Raw genomic sequence first — 17,626 nt, 5'->3', positions numbered from 1 at the left:
CAAATAATATGTACTAATACACCCCATACAGAAACTTTAAAGGGCCTGAGGCCAACATTTTCACATATGGGTTCTGAGAGTTAGGTGCCTACATCCAGATTTAGGCACCTAAATGAAAGCCTTCAGAACTTATCTGTGGCTTTGCCATTTGTGAATACTGCAGCTATTACATACTTGTTCCAATAAAACCACACCACAAAGAAGTATGGCTGGATATTCCACAAGAGCGCTCTTGGTATCATTACTTTGAAAGAAAGGGTTCTTCAGCCTGGGACTTGGAAATCCTGGGTTCAATACCTTGCTCTGCAACAAACTTCCCATGTGGCCTTGGGCAAGTCACTTAGACTCTGTGCATTGTAAAACGAGGATAATAGCACTTTCCTACCTCACAGGGGCATGATGATGGGGTGACCCCACACAGATCAAGACAGATTAATGAGACCCTATGGGTCCAATCAGCTCCACCCCATTACCAGTGCAAGGTGTCAGGCCTGGAGGGAGGAAATAAGAGGAAAAGCCCAGTTCAGTAGTGGCTGACTGGAAGAGGGAGAAGACCACTTGAGCTTGGCTGGGGCCAGAGTCTAACCAGAGAAAGCCTTGAAGCAACCTGGGAGGAAAGATTAGCTTGGGCTAGCGCTAATGAGAGACTCCTAAGTGGCAGCACTGGTGGGCCTGGTGCAGAACCTTTTTGTTTCTTTTATTCCACAAGTTTGGCTCACTTTGTTTTGGGACCAGGGAAGAGACTGAGAAGCCTTGCTGTAGGTTACAGTAGGAAGTAGCCCAGGGATACAGCAGAGAGTCTGAACAGACCACCCTCATGTGCTTCATACAGGGCCCCCTGGGCGGGGTCAGCCTGGGTGCCCCTCCTGATCCAAGTAGGGCACGGAGAACCCAGAGCCAAGGACTGGCGGGCATAAAAGCATGAAGTTGGGCCATATCACTGGCATGATGCCACCAGCCCAGTGTTATATTGGACTCAGGCTTCCCCAGAAGGACTAAATATGACCTGGCCAGAAAGCCAAGTACTGGGAAGAGAGAGAGCACCGCAGGGCCAGAGTGGCTGTCGGCACGGGGTACCAAAGGAATAGGAGAGCTGCAACACCACGCCCAGCCGTGGGGGTACTGCGATGAGTATACACTTCCATAGTGAGGATTAAAGTTATTGAAGTGCTCAAAGATGATAGTGACAGGGGCAGGGCCATAGAGCTACCATAGATGGGTCATTTTGATTTAATGCTTTTAGGTTTCATTTATGCAGTTGACTGCCCATTTGTACAAAACACACTCATATCCTGGGAGCAACGCTGCCACGACAACATTGCAAAAAATATACAAAACACACACAGAGAATCAGTTTCCAAAGCAAGGTGACTCCAAACCAGAGCACTGGCTTTGAATTCCTGGAAAGTGGGGGACATCTGGACTCAGACCCAGATCCAGATTTCATGAATTGGGCCTAAAGAACTAATCCAAAACCCACTGAAGTTAGGATCAAATTCCATCTCTAAACTTTGACTCAGAGCCTCCCCTTTGTTACTGTCAAGGTTATACTGTGGATTTCCCATCGAGCTTGGCCCTGTATAAATTATAAAGACAGAAGTGACCACTTCAATCATCTAATCCAGTGATTTTCAACCTATGGTCTGCAGACTCCTGAATCCACAGACTATGTCTAAGATTTGCAAAGTTTTGAAACTTTGAAAATATTTAGGGGTCCACGAATGAAAAAAGGTTGAAAATCACTGATCTACTCTGACCTCCTGTAAACACAGGTCAGAGGACTTTCCTGAGGGATTTACACAGGACTTACTGTTTTAACTATATTATAATGCTGTTTTCTAACTACATTTGAAGCCACTACTGTCTCTCAAAACTGGCTACCCATTTGTGTGAGTCTCCACATTCTTATCCAAAACTTGAGTCCGCACCAGACCTGAAACTCATAAAGACAACTAGTGGCAAATAATATAAATGATTATGTACATTTTCAGTCAATTCATCTCTGGTGTGACTTCAGTTAGGTCAGTTGAATTGCACCAGAGATTAATTAGACCCCACATAGTAACAGGTCCAATCAAACAGTTATTTCAGTGGTCAGTTTGTGCATTTGGAATTGTATTTGAATATAGCAACCTGCATTACATGTACCTTACAAGCCTGACTTTGACCTTGAAGTATAACTATTAGGACTATGTTGCTACCTGGTTATCATTCAGTGTCCGCTCTCAGGGCTGACTCATTTCTCATAGTAGTTAACAATTGAATTGTGGGGGGAAAAAAGCAAGACACAGTGTGTTGTAACTAAGGTGAGGTTTTTTTTGTCCAGCAAAGATTGTATAATATTGACTGACTTGGATGCATGTTTTGGTTGATATGCTGCAGGTGTGATACCCAGTGTTACTAGTCTGTTGAACGCTATTCAGAGGCGTCATTCTCTGTTTACTCTTCTTGTTTGTTTCATTGGTAACTATTTACATTTTTTTTTCTTTGCTTTTATTATACAGACGGGAGACCAGTATGTTCTTGACTGTATTAAAAAAAAAAAAAAGTTGGACATGTACCTGAAAAACCAGAAAAACAAGATGTGAAAGTTATCCTAAGAGAAATACTCTGTTTTATTACAAAGCCATCAGTGACTCAGTAAAAATGTAACTGCAACTAACCATACCAGGCTGTAATCTCCTTTCACTTACACTGATAGTACACCACTGTAATTCTTTTGGCTTCAGCAGGGATACTCCTGATTTACACTGATGTAAGACAGATCAGAATCAGATCCACTGTTTTCTCCTACAAAAACGAGGAGAAACTATGCCACCACATTTTTGGTGAGCTCTCTTAACTATTGTTCACTTTTCTGAATCTAAAGAAAATGGACACTCTCTGTTCTATCTTAGTAATTGGTGTCAAGATAAAAATGATGGGACAGAACCTCAACTGGCACAAAAGGGTATACCAATTTGCATCAGGAATATGGCTGTGTTTGTGTCTGCGTGTGAAAGAGAGAGTCCTTACTCATGTACACAGACAAGATCAGCTCTCAGACTGCTGTACTGGGTGGCACAGAATGGGAAGGAGGCAAACATCCCGCAGTGCTGAAGGAACAGGTTCAAGACTATTTAGAAGGATTGGACATTCACAAGTCCATGGGGCCGGATGCAATGCACCCGAGGGTGCTGAGGGAGTTGGCTGAGGTGATTTCAGAGCCATTGGCTATTATCTTTGAAAGCTCGTGGCAACAGGGGGAGGTCCCTGAGGACTGGAAAAAAGCAAATATAGTGCCCATCTTCAAAAAAGGGAGGAAAGAGGATCCGGGAACTACAGACCGGTCAGCCTCACCTCAATCCCTGGAAAGATCATGGAGCAGGTCCTTAAGGAATCCATTTTAAGGCACTTGGAAGAGAGGAAGGTGATCAGGAACAGTCAACACGGATTCACCAAGGGAAAGTCATGCCTGACCAACCTGATTGCTTTCTATGATGAGGTGACTGGCTCTGTGGATGTGGGGAAGGCGGTGGATGTGATATACCTTGACTTTAGCAAAGCTTTTGATACGGTTTCTCACAGTATTCTTATCAGCAAGTTAAAGAAGTATGGGTTGGATGAATGGACTATAAAATGGATAGTGAACTGGCTAGAGCATAGGGCTCAACGAGTAGTGATCAATGGCTCCATGTCTAGCTGGCAACCGGTCACAAGCGGAGTTCCCCAGGCGTCGGTCCTGGGGCCGGTTTTGTTCAACATCTTTATTAATGATCTGGAGGATGGGGTAGATTGCACCCTCAGCAAGTTTGCGGACGACACTAAGCTGGGGGGAGTGGTAGATACCCTGCAAGGTAGGGATAGGATACAGAGTGACCTAAACAAACTGGAGGATTGGGCCAAAAGAAATCTAATGAGGTTCAACAAAGAAAAGTGCAGAGTCCTCCACTTAGGAAGAAAGAATCCCATGCACAGCTATAGACTGGGGACCGACGAGCTGGGCAGCAGCTCTGCAGAAAAGGACCTGGGGGTAACAGTGGATAAAAAGCTGGATATGAGTCAGCAGTGTGCCCTGGTTGGCAAGAAGGCCAATGGCATATTGGGCTGCATTAGGAGGGGCATTGCTAGCAGGTCACGGGAAGTGATTATTCCCCTCTATTCGGCATTGGTGAGGCCGCATTTAGAATATTGTGTCCAGTTTTGGGCCCCCCACTACAAAAAGGATGTGGACAAGTTGGAGAGAGTCCAGCGGAGGGCAACAAAAATGATTAGGGGGCTGGAGCACAGGACTTATGAGGAGAGGCTGAGGGAACTGGGCTTGTTTAGTCTGCAAAAGAGAAGAGTGAGGGGGGATTTGATAGCGGCCTTTAACTACCTGAAAGGGGGTTCTAGGGAGGATGGGGCTAGGCTGTTCTCGGTGGTGGCAGATGACAGAACAAGGAGCAACGGTCTCAAGTTGCAGGGAGGGAGGTCTAGGTTGGACATTAGGAAAAAGTTTTTTACTAGGAGGGTGGTGAAGCACTGGAATGGGTTACCTAGGGAGGTGGTGGAATCTCCATCCTTAGAGGTTTTTAAGCTGCGGCTTGACAAAGCCCTGATTGGGATGATATAGCAGAGGTTAGTCCTGCTTTGAGCAGGGGGTTGGACTAGATGACCTCCTGAGGTCCCTTCCAACTCTAATATTCTATGATTCTATGATGTTTGCGCCTTAGATTATCAAAATTAGGTAGAAAGTAAAAACGAATTGTTTTTTCACTACTTAATAAAGTATTTGTTTACTGTATATAAAAAAATATTTGTTTAAAAATGGAAGTTTTGCCTCAAACAAAGATTACAGGACCTTGCCCTGTATAGCTTTTCCCCTGATTTGCTAGAGATGAGGGAAGAAAGTTAGCCTGGGGTTTAAAACAGAAGACTGAGCACCATTCCTGGTTCTGCTGTTTGCTTCCTATATCAACTGGGCACAGCTTATTTGTCTGTGCCTCCCCCATAAATATCACTGGTCACAGGTTTTCTCTCACACAGTTTTCTGGTTAAAAAAATGGCTTTTGCCCAAAGACAAAGCTTGTCACAAAAGATTGTCAATATGGCTGCAATTTTCCATGTGGGTTTTTTTTTTTTTTTTTCCAAATTTTCCAAGACATGTTTACTGATATTTTCATCAAAATAGATTTCAGAATCATGACTGAAATTTTTCATTACCCAAAAGCACTGTGTTTTTTTTCACAAATGCCTCAGGGTCTCTGATAATTTACTTCATAATAGTTATGGGGGGAAAAGCTATCAATTTTCTAGACTCAGGTATGATTTAATTACTACTTCAGGCAAGAGAAGGAGCAAGACACTAATAAAGTGTCTAGCCCAGAGTGGCTACTCAGTGATTGGCGTGAAGAAGTTATCTGCTCTGCCTGTGACATTGTTCAACTCAGAGTTATAGGGATCTGTGTATTTAACACAAAGAATTTTAAACAAGAAGTTAAGGTTTGCAGCTTGCTTCTCTCGAACAAAAGGAACATCTAATCAATCAAAGCGGGAGGATTTCTTTTAACAGGGGCAAATGAGTCATCAAAGGTTTTCCAGCTTAGAAAATATTTAGAAAAGTAGGGGCTAGCACTTAAAAAGAAAAGTTACAGTCAATCTGTAGCGAACCCTCAGCCCTTCCGGGGATCCAGTCATCCCGGAATAGACAGCTATGGGGTTTCTTCCTTTTAAGAGCTTCATACTGATTTCTGAGAACCTTGTCAACAGATGTCACCAGGTTCTAAAGCTGAGCCAGTCCTGGAATGAAACAGTTATCCTATCCTTAAAAGCAGGATTAGCTGGCCAAAGTGGAGCAGAAAGCCCCTATGCACTTTTTAACACCTCGTGAACAGATCTGACTGCCAACAAAAGGCAAATCCTAATGTGTAAAAAATGCATAATAATAAGGACTTTGGCTGAGTGAAATTCCATCACGGATCAGCTGAAATTGCCTTATGCAACTCACTGAGGGCTTCATGCTATGCTAAATGACCTTTGTACCATGTAAAATGGGCACTGCTGCAGGATGCCGTGAAACCCAGGGGCTGGGCTGCTCTTTTATTTTTCCCTCCTCCAGAGTTAAAGCTTGTCAAGAATACAACACCAAAAATGAGAACAAGAGCCAACTGTCCTACTGAATTTTCCATGAATTATTTTGTCAGGAGAGAAGGAAAGTTAGTGGTTAGGGTGGATCCGGGGGGGAGGGTGATGCAGCAAAAAGTGGGATAAGAATATCTGTTCACAGGCGCCTTGTGAGAAGTTAGAGTCCAGCACACGTTGTAATTCACTCTGCGTTGCATGTTTGGACTGGTCACCTCATTCCACACACGTGGCTCGACCCTCCTTTCGCTTATGCAGCTCTAACTCTGTTGACCTGCGTGAAATTAACCCCGGTTTGCACTAGTTAAGGAGGACCAGGCTTATGGCGTTTTGGGGGCCTGATTTCTCAGAACTGCAGAGCACCCACAACCCCAGTTGAAATCAGAGAGATCTGCGGGTGCTCAGCACCCCTGGAAATCAGGCACTTATTTATTATTTGTTATTTGTATTGCAGTAGTGCCCAGAGGTTCCAGTAAGAATCTGGGCCCCATTGCAGTAGGCACTGTAGAAAAGATAGTCCGTATCTCAAAAAGCTTACAAGCTAAATAGATAAAGAACAGACCAAGGAGGAAGAGGATTGGGCACAGCATACAGGCAAAGTTATCAGGGTGCTGCTGTATCCCCCAAAGATAAGGAACATATGAAGGAGATGAGGACAATCCAAATATGTTTGGATTTTAAATACATCCTGTATCTGTTTGTTATATGGATCTGGTTTATGTACCCCGTTCTTGGGCTGGGTTTTGCTTTAAAATGTGTACATGTCAAGGCCAGAATTTTTCACGTGTTCAACACCCAGAGTCAGGCCAGATTTAGCGGATCTCAGCACATTGGGTCTGGCCCTAAGTGTCACAATAGGGACTGGGGGCTGCTGGGTGCTAAGAACTCCAGACAATCTAGTCCTTATTACAATGCCTAATCTCACTTGAAAATCCGGCCCCACTTTGTAGGGTCTGAAAATAGCACTTGAAAAATTTGACCCTGAGCTGTTTTGAAAATGTAGCCCCCAAGAGCACACAGCACCCCTCAACCTAACCCTTAGACCTAAAGATCAAATTAGCCCTAAAGATAAAGGAAAACATGTCCACAGACTAGTCTGTTGTGGGTGTGTGATCTGCAGGTAGGAGGGAAAAGAGAAGTGGAATTTAGGACTCTTGGGTTCTTTTTCTAGCAATTCCACTGCCTCCATGTGTGATCATAGACCATTGCTTTAGTCTCTGAGCCTCAATTTGCCAATCTGCAAAATGGATATAATTCTTCCCTCCCTCCCAGGGGTGCTGTAGGCATTAGTGTCCATAAAGCTCCACTAGATCCTTGGAGGAAAGGTGTGACAGAAGTGCAAAGTCTTATTATTTAGTAGATCTTCTTCCCAGCCAAAGTTGTCATTAATTCTTGCTTGGAAGGTTATTGAGCAGGTTTCTCCATAAATGGTCCTTGCAGAGTTTCTTGCATTTCCATCTGCAGTACCTGGTGCCTGCTACTGTCAGAGACACAATAATGGACCACAAGTCTATCCATTACAGCAATTCCTATATTCAAGTTGTAAAGTAGAAATACTATGTTGTATTCACCAGTGCTGCTGCATGGAGACATAAGAGGGTGACTTCAATGAAGGTCAAGTAGGTAGAGCTGACACAGTTGCTGTCCTTTGAGGTGTTCTGATGGTGGGTGAAGCTCTGAATTATAGTCAAATGGAGGCTGCTAAAGGGATGCACTGAATCGGTGTCTCACCCTGCCATCCTGGCAACTCCTTCTCCCAACCCAGCACCGCCCTATGTGGGGATTTCACTGGCTGTCTTGGCAATGGACAGGTTGCAGGTGCAGCTCCTTACTCTGCTGCAGCTGCATCCTCCTCCCAAGCAGATTTCCCACTCCCAGGGTCATGCACCACAGGTTCCAGTAGAAACTTGGCCAACTGTAGGCTGCATCCGAGATGGGCTTGCTGCAGCTCAGGATGTGGGCACATGTAGCCCTTTAAGTCACCTTATGACCCTTCCAGCCACAGGGCTAGATGGCTAGTGTGAAATAACCCAGCCTTAGGGCTTCTGGTTTTTGTGCCATTTGCCAACAGTCTCCAAGAGCCATTACAGCAACTAGGGATTGCAGGAGCAGAGGGACACCCCAGACACATGCCAAATGCCAGGAGCCAGAAGAAAGAATGTTGTAGGAGCCATCATGGTAGTTCTCCTAGGCAGGAGTTATCCTCCATTGGCTGGCTTTACCTAGTTTACAGGCACTTCACCCCAACCTAGTGCAGCCACAGTGTGGTGGAAAAGCTGGTCCTAAGTTTCTAAAATGATGCTGTGGTGAAAGAGTCTCAAGTGACTTGTGAGGCTGAATTTCTAGACAGAGCTTGCTCTTAATGTGTGCGTCGTGTTTTGTACCTTCCTTTCTGCGTGTATGTAAGTGAACAACATGCTCCATTCCATTGGCCTTCCCTAGCACTCCTTGGAAATCTCAATGCTCAGCTATAGTGTGCTAAGGGCTCCACTCGAAGGAGTTAATGGCACTTTTCCTGTGAGTGCAACTCCAAAGACGTGGAATATTTACTTTAATACAGCGTGCAAAACAATTCCACATAGTCTTTCCCAACATAACAAGAAGCCCTTGCACGGCAACCTTTCTTCTTCAGTTCAAAGTGCTTTGGTACTTCAGCTGGAAAATCCTTTAAATCTACATTATATATGCCTTATTTAATCTTTTCGGGGGCACTGAAAGCCAGTGCATGAAAAAGAGATTTTAGACTGAAAGGAAAGCTCCTTCTGATCACTTCTTGGGACAAAGCTACAAATAAAATTAAAAACTAATGTGCAAAAATAAAATGTCACTTTTATGTGTCAAATTTTCTTCTGCAGAAATGTTTTTGGTTGACCAATTGCCAGCTGGATTACAGATGGGTTGAAGCCACAGAATTCAGATCCCAATCTGTAGTTTGAACACTCCAAAGTTGGGTGGTGTTTGGATCTGGGTTTGCCATTATAGAGTTTGGGGCCAGTTTCAAAGTTTGGATAGGTTTGGATTTTGAGAATTCATGGGGTGTTTGTCTCTCTAGGATGAGCCACTGAATTGTAAGCGTCTTATACATAAAATGTTTGTAAAAGAGGAACTTGAGCCAAATTCATCCTTGGCATAACTGCACTAACTTCAGTGGAACTAGATCCAAGAGCAGTTAAACCCTTTGTGTTTTGCACAACGCAAATTTAAAGAGAGAAATGCATCAGGGAAACCCATTTATATAGAACTTGGATGTAGTCTGCTGTAATGAAACTACATTGATGACAGCTGCCCCTTGCAAGTCAGCTGGTTCTAAATTTTGTCATTAACTTACTAGTCAGACCAAATTAATTCCAAGGTTCACCAAGAGTCATGAATCTTTGGAGGACCAGTTAAGCAAACCTTGCTGATTTATGGCTTTGCAACCAAAGCCTGGACAACTCAACAATTCTGTATGGCTTCAGGGAAAAGCTAGGCAATACGTGGCAGGTTCAACGGATTCTTCCTTCAGATTGAAACATATGAGTGGGTGCAAAGCTTCATGGATCAACACTAAGGAGAACGTTTGCAAGGGGTCCCTGTGACGTAAAACACCTGAGTTTTTCACAGTATGAGTTTCTGTAGAAATATGAAGAAAATCCCACATCATTTCAATACCCCAAACTGAGCAAATTGCAATTCTGATTGTAGAGACTCCCTTATTAATCAGACCCAGGCCCCCAGGAAGCTGAAGCAGCACCTGAGGGGGTCTGTACCCCCTCAGCTCCCACTAAAGATGAGTCCATGCAGCAGTGTGCAGGATCAGGCCCATTATGAAGCTGTTCTATGGCATCTATGAGTTCACCATGGTCCTGACATCCTTACTTGAGCAAAGTTCCCATTGGGCCACATCTTGAATTAGATTTGACTCAGCTTTTACCAGTGGTAATCTACCTGAGTAGGAATCTTGGGATTTGACCCATTGATTTCAGTGATACTTTACTTCATTAGGAGTTTTCCCTGAGTACATGCTGAGAAAGAAGTTCAAAACTTAGCCTTAGAAGAGCTAGTCACTGTAATTCATGCACTAACAAAGCTGTGCAATGCTGATTAGACTGTAATGCATCACACTCTCATACGATTTATTTATCAGACAGCTTGACAAATGCTGATAATAATTTCTCTCTTCACAATCAAATGCCAAGATATAAAGGCATATTCACTGATCTGACTAGAGTGCGTTCATAGCAGACCAGTCTAAAAGCCCCTTTGACGTTGTACAACATCCAATCATGTTAATTTTTTTGTTCTGTGGATAAGGTTGGTCAGTCTTGTCACTAGGGCACTGGCCTACATCTCGGGAAACCTGCGTTTAATTTTTGGCTCACCCACAGACTTCCTGGGTGAACTTAAGCAAGTTACTTAGCCTCTCGGATCATCAGTTCCCCATCTGTAAAGTGGGGGTGATAATACTTCCTTTCTCCTATCTGTTGTCTGTTTAGACTGTACGGTCTCGGGGACACTGTGTCCCTTTATGCATACATCAACTATGGGCCCTTCCTGAGTAGGTGCTTTTTTGTACTACCGTAATACAGATAACAACAGTATTTTATAGGAAGCAACTTTCCCTGTGCTTTAATTAAAGGTCTGTTGGGCCTTCCGATTCCACAGGACTGGCAAGCTACCAACGCATATAGTACTCCTAAGTGAAGGAAACAATGTTTGTTTGGAATACATTTAAAAAAAAAAAACCTTGTTGGCATATTGCTCCTTATCTGTACCACAGAGTCAGTCAACATGTATAAGGTACATGCAAAGCCATTCTAATTCTGCTATGCCGAAGACTTCCCTGTGGCTATCAGGTGGTGCGTGCATTTTAATTTATCACAGTAGTGCTTCATCCTTCTCCAAGTGTCCCAGATAAGGCACTCAACATCTAATTATCGGGAGGGAAGGAGTGGGGAAGAATTGAATGTGTTTCCAATAGAATATGGTAACTTGCACTATAACAGCGTACATGTTACAACATGTGGTTGATACCTGAGCAGAAACAGAAGAGCGAACACCCATTCTGAACAGGCACAAACACCTGCGTACTAGGATCTCTATTTTCTGCTAAAGCAATTGGGCTAGATTCTGGCTCCGGGCACAGCCCTGAGCAAAGGCTGCTGTGTAGGCGCTCCACCTTGGGAGTAGACCCAGGACAGATTGTGTCTTAGATATACACCTCTGAGTCACAGTTCCTCCCCTGCTTCCTCCGGGGGAAAGTAACTGACTGCATATCATTACCGGCAGCAAATTACTATCCACACTGCACGAGTTCGGCTGCGCTGGTCAGGGGGGAATGGAGCCATGCCTCTACCCATTCCCCACCTTACCCACCATAACTCACTTGCTCCATAGAGGAAGTAAGCACATGAATGGTCCCACTTAGTCCTACACATCTGGACCCAAGGTCTGGATAACCTGCAGAGGGTGTAAGTGGGAATTCTTTTTACCGTGTGTGGTGCATCTTCTGAAACTCCATCTAAACCTTAATAATAACAAGACTTTGTACTCTTCTATAGTACCTCCCATCCAAGGTTCTCACAGCACTATACTACCATTAATAACCTAGCTAGTGCAAAGGGGCCACAGGGCATGCTAAGTTCTCTCCGTCTTAGGTACTTATATGGCCCCTATTACTTAGCATCTGAGTATCTCACAATCCTTAATGTATTTATCCTCACAACTGCCTGTGAGGTAGGGAGGTGCTATTTCATTTCCATAGATGGGAGACAAAGTGACTTGCCCAAGGTCACACAAGTCTGGGGAGGGAAGGAACCGACCCTGGATCTCCTGGGTTACAGGTGAACACTCTAACCACTGGGCAATCTTGCCCTCTAAGACTGAAGAAGTTGCAGATAAGCATCCAGACTTTGTGGTGTTTGTCCAAATATTGAACCTGTTTCTCCTATTATTTAAACCAGCTTTTCACTTGTATAATTCCACTGATGTCTGAAGTTATTCCTGATTTGTACCAGTGTATGCAAGATGAGTCAGCTGAAACAGGTGTAAATGAGGAGTAACACTACAGAAATAATTGAAGCAATGCCCATGTTAATAGGCCTGATTCTAGCACTGGTGTACTTCAGTTACTTCAGAGGCTGGCTCCTGATTTACCTCAGTGTAAGTGGAAAGGAGAATCTCTGAACCCATTGGGCCAGACCCTCAGTTGTAATAAACTGGAGTATCTCTGTTAGGGAGCCAGGCCAACTCGTCCAACCTGAGCATCGGGCCCTTTGAGGTTCGGCTACCGCTGCTCAATCACCGTGCTTCCTGACTGCCTTCATTAAGGGCCTTAGCTGTGCCCTGCCCCGTATTGGAGGACAACATCCCTGTGGGAGATAGATTGTTCTCTCTTGTTTCCACTGTAGGCAGAGAGTAGCTGTGTTAATGTCTTTGTTGCCACTGTGCAAAGTAAACATTTTTTTTTCCTGTAGCTGAAAGCCCAGGGCCATTTGGGCAGGGCTTCCTCAGCTCTGTCTTGCCGAGGCATTTGCTTGAATGCTAGGAATTTAATTTGCCGCAGAGTTACACCCCGCAAATGACTTTGAGTTAAATGTTTGAGCTGTTTGATGTACAGGTTTTTTTTTTTTAAAGACCCAACACCATTTTAAAAAAAAACAACTTTTAAAACAGCAAACAAAGCAAAACACTGCATTTGGAACACAGTTTTTCAGTTAACTTTAATTTCCACATACCTGAATCGCTTGGTAAATTCAAGCAGGTGCACCCCAGCTAGAATAGTGTTCTCCCCTAGAACAAATGCCACAGCAAGCATTCATGCCCCATGTTTACTGGAGAGATATATTTCCCGGCTCTGTGCTCCCACAGTGATTAGATTGTACTGTTGAACCAGTGGTGTTTGGACAGCTATGCCTTTAAATCATCAGAGACAGAAGACAAGCTCTAAGAGGAGAGCTAGCTATTCACTCTGCATGGCTCTGATAAGAACAAGTGTCTGGTTGATCTGGAGAGACAGCAGGAACCTGTCAAATTTTGAAACATTAATTATGTCTCCATGAATTTCAAAAGAGGATGACACTGATATACTTGGAGGGTTCTTTTAATATTCTGATCTCAGTCCCACTGCTGTAAATCCAGGAGTGTCAAAGGGGCTACCTGAGAATTTCACTGTGGTAAATGAGATCAGAGTCTGAAACTTCATCTCTTTCATTTAATCTCACTTAATCCCCACCACGTACTCCTCTGAACCAAGGTAGATCTGAATTTAAATACAAGCTGTTTTCATTGCAATAAGGTTTAAACAATATTTGGAGCCCATAATCAGTTCAAAATCTGTTAGAAAGCTCTGACACCAGGGTAACCAGTGGAGGCCTATGGGTGAAATAAAATGCAGCCTCCAAGTCCTGCAGAGTTGCCTGTGGCCACCCTCACCTCAAATAAGAAGGAGAGACCACACAAAATACTCCCTCTGGGTCACATTAGTCTATGCTCAGCTAAAGGTGCCTGTCGGGTTTGGGGGATGAAAGCAGCTGCAATCTGGTCCATTATATGAGAGCTAAATCCAGCTCTCAACCTCCCAGTGAGTTGCCAACGCAGCCCTTCATTGGATAAAGTTTGTATCTAGCAACATCAATATACTGTGTGTACACGTGAAGGTTTCCCAGGGTATATTTCTAGCTGAAGCATCTTCTCTGAGCTATGATATAAAGATATTGAAGTTGCACTTGCTCTCCAGAAATAGGTTTCCTGTGTTAGTCTTGCAATACAACCTTGGGCCCAGAATACAGGCCTAGGATATAATTGATGTTATCAGAAATTTGGCAAAGCATTTTTTAAATCTGTTTCTTCCTGGTGAATGACTCCTGGAGATTAGAAGAATAGTGTCGGGTTTTCCGGACTGAAATGAAAACTCAGAGCTGCCAGCTATGCCTTTACAGCAACAGAGAGCTATTGACCTCTTGCTCTGGGGGAGTGTTCTTTCCCTTCTCTCCTTGACCTCCCCTACTCTTGTGAAAAGGACCATTTCCAGTTCACACTACCCAACCTTTAGTCTTTTTTAATCTATAATCATACATAAGACCTAATTCTCCCTTACCTTGCATCTATGGGTTGTCATTTGCACCAGCACAACCTGAGGGGGTTAAAATGCTGCCATTCTGATTCAGCAGCATTTTACACTCCTTATGTACTGTTAGAACTGATGCTACAAGGTGCAGAGCAATTCATGGAGCAATACCAAACCCTTACCCATGATGGTGAAAATCGCTTTACATCTCCCAAGTGCTTTACCAGTGTGAATCATGATGATCTAGCTAATCTTCTCAATTCTCCTGTGGGGCAGGTCATTATTATTAATACCATTTTACAGAAATGGAAACTGAGGCTGAGCAAAGAAAAGTAACTCACCTAAAATCACAAAGCAAGTGGTACAACTGGGATGAGAAGGCTGGGATTCTTGGCTATGAGCCAAACCCAATCCACTAGACAAAATTGCCTCTCATTGTGCTACTGGAATGGTACAGCAAGCCTGCCTCCAGGGTCCAGAACACTTGAGCATACAGTAGTGTTCCTAGACTCTGTTTATGGACCATTGCTCTAAAACAATATTCTATTTTTATAAGGAAAAAGAGCACAGTTAATACACTGGCTAATTAAGAAAAACACCCTTTTACTATCTCTCTTTGTGACTCATCGTTGGAGAGCTGGCTGTTGTTGTTGAAGTGAAATTCTTTGCCGATTAGTCTTTAAGGGCTTCCCAGATAATTAAATAATGATTTCTCTCACCATTCATTCCAAGCAACATGAGAGCCTGGCAGAGCCGGCTAGCATGGAAACCTGGTATGTTTTCCCAAGCCGGACAGGAGCTCAGCTATTCTGTGGCTAATCCAGTGCTTAAAACCAAGCCGCAGACTCTCAGTACCAAGGAATAGGTTGTGTTGCCACTCACAGTGCTCCGGGGCCTAGTCGGGGTTTGCCAAAGCCAATCTGAAACTCTCAAAGGAGGGCAGGTTTTCAGATAATAAAAGATTAAAGTGAGAGTGTGGCGGGTCTGTGCAGATAAATAAGGACTTTTGCCTGAGCCTCTGAACAAATCAAACTTTTCCTCAGCTTTGTAAAGGCACAATTAAGTTAAAAATAAATCTGCATGCCTCCTGGTTTTGTCCAGGGCTGGTCCTATGCTGCCCCTGGTACCTGGGAAGAGTTCACTGTAAGCACTTACCAAATTAACTCATTAGCCTCCTTCAAAACTGCCTCCCCTTCAAAACCCTCCTTTTTTGTGACGCTTACAAAAAACTTGACAATGGTGAGGCTGCTAGTATGCAGAGACCACTGCCTGTCATGCTGACTAATACTGTCTCATTGTTTCTTTGTACTCTCTGTCTGTCTATCTGTTGTTTCTTGTCTTAGACTGTAAACTCTTTGCAGCAGGGACCAGCTTTTTGCTCTGCCCTGGCACAGCACAGTGGGGTTCTGATCCCTGACTACAGTAATACTATTAATAATAAGAGAAACAAATTATCATAGGGAAGGCTATTCCAGGGGTGTTTCTGGTATGGGTAGAACCCAGAAAACTGGAAACCTCCTGAGAAACCCTTTTTCCATTAGATTTCCAAATCAATTGACAATTCAGAGTGTTTCATTTGAATGAGCACCTGAACTATTGGATGCTTCGGATGTCTGAACATCTATCTGAGCCTCCTCTTGCTTCACTGGTATTGCCTAGACTCCAGTGGAGTCATTCCTGATTTACACCACCAAAAATAACAGGGAAAGCAGGCCGCTAGGGAAGCAGCATGGTCTAGTAGGACTGGAAGGCAGGAATTCCTGAATTCTCACCTTGTTTCACCAGGTAGCCATGGGCAAGTCACTTAAGCCAGAATTTTCCAACTTGGGTGCCTAAGTTAGAAACCTACACACCTATTAAACACTGTAAGTACCTTGATTTTTCAGAGAGGCTAAGTACATGCAACTCACTGAAGTCAATGAGAGCCGCGTGTGGCTCAGTATCTCTGAAAAATCAGGCCATAACTTACATCCATATTTAGTCTCCTGAATACGTGCCTGATTTAGGCACCCGTCTTTGAAACGTTTGGCCTTAATCTCCTTCTGTGCCTCCATTTCCCAATAGGTAAAATGAAGATAATATTGACTTACCACTCAAAAGGGTTTTGTGGGGTTTAATTATGGAGGGCCACAAACTTTATAAAAGAATTACAACGGCCCCACAAGCTTGGCATTGTTATATCAATTTAAGCGAGGCACAAAGAGGTTACGTGAGTTGCCCTAGGACAAAGCAAGTTGGTGGCAAAACCAGAAATAAAAGCCAGAAGTTCTGACTCTTCTTCCCCTGCTGTAATCACTAAACTAAATTTGTTCGAAAAATAAGGCAATGAGGGGTGAGGGGGAGAGGAAGCCAGTTGACAGGAAAACAGTTTGGCTCAGACCCCTCTCCTAACCTGCAGACCATGGAAGCAATGTGCATTTCAAAACATTCCATGAAAGGGGGTGGGGAAAAAGACAGGTCTCCCCCATACAAAAACTGCATTCAAATAGCTTTAAGAAGGATGGCACTTAGCCTGACAAAAGCCAGGAAATTCAAAGCAAAGGGTGACACTCTGTCTTTAACTTACATTTTTATGCCTTTTATTCCTTTCTTCTCAACAGTGCAAATTAAGGACAGGGGGTCAAATCCATCCCTTGTGGAACTTCACTGAAGTCAATGAAGTTCCACCGGGAATGATTATGGCCCAGCATAACAGAATTAAAGTCAATTTTCTTGGCATTTTTGAAGCTGAAGCCAGAATCTTCACATTCTGAGCACAGATTTCCCCCTTAGTTTTCATTCTTTGTGAGGGATGAGATGTTAACTTTACTAAACTGCTTCTCCTCAGTCTGTCAGGGTAGGAGAATCTTCCCATAAGGATTTTTAGCAGACTGCCTCACAATTCCTTCCTTCTGGAGAAGGGTTTGAGAGAGACAGAGGTGCTGGGAGATAGGAATCAAAAGGGGACCCTTTGTGAATTGATAATGTTCCCTTTGATCTGAGAGGAATGAAGTAAGACAGAATCTTTTGAGATAACCTGGGGAAAGAGAGCAAGCCAGAGCACACAGGCTGTTTCATCAGAGGCTTGGAGAACGAGGGACCTTCAGCTAAACATAAATGCTGAGAAACACTCAGACTGAGGTGCCCAACCAGAAGATTTCTTACCTTTTTAGTCAGACGAGATATTTTTCTCCATCTGCTGAAAACACATATACCTCCATTACAGGATCATTGAGGCATTTACTGAAGTCCCAAAACATCAGGGAGAAATTAAAAACTAAAACTCAAGACTCAAACACCGCTGGTAAATTCACCTTTGCCTACATTAGAGAACCATTCATAACCCCATGGACAACTGTTAATACACTTTGTGCTCACACACAAAAGAACCCCAACCTGTTTACATGCTTTCTAACAGCTCTTTGAATTAGCTGTGAGCAGGTTTAAGAACCAATTCAGTCTGAGCCAATTTATTGCCAGGATAGAGCTGAAACAGCC

At 43.7% G+C, this 17,626-nt stretch overlaps 1 long non-coding RNA gene across 1 annotated transcript in view; it reads left to right on the top strand.

Moving 5' to 3' along the window:
* Window positions 1-2,637, top strand: part of LOC137166069 (uncharacterized) — a 78,187-nt gene extending 75,550 nt beyond the window's left edge. The window contains exon 3 of the long non-coding RNA XR_010923547.1: window positions 2,505-2,637. This is a non-coding gene — a long non-coding RNA (uncharacterized lncRNA). The remainder of the gene's footprint in view (window positions 1-2,504) is intronic.
* Window positions 2,638-17,626: the final 14,989 nt, after the last annotated feature.

This window comes from Emydura macquarii, unplaced genomic scaffold (assembly GCF_026122565.2).
Source record: "Emydura macquarii macquarii isolate MOO-44397 ecotype Brisbane River unplaced genomic scaffold, CSIRO-AGI_Emac_v2 contig_2795, whole genome shotgun sequence".
Classification (NCBI taxonomy): Eukaryota; Metazoa; Chordata; order Testudines; family Chelidae; genus Emydura; species Emydura macquarii.
Note: the sequence above shows the minus strand (reverse complement) of the source record. Positions and strands in the feature narration are given on the sequence as shown.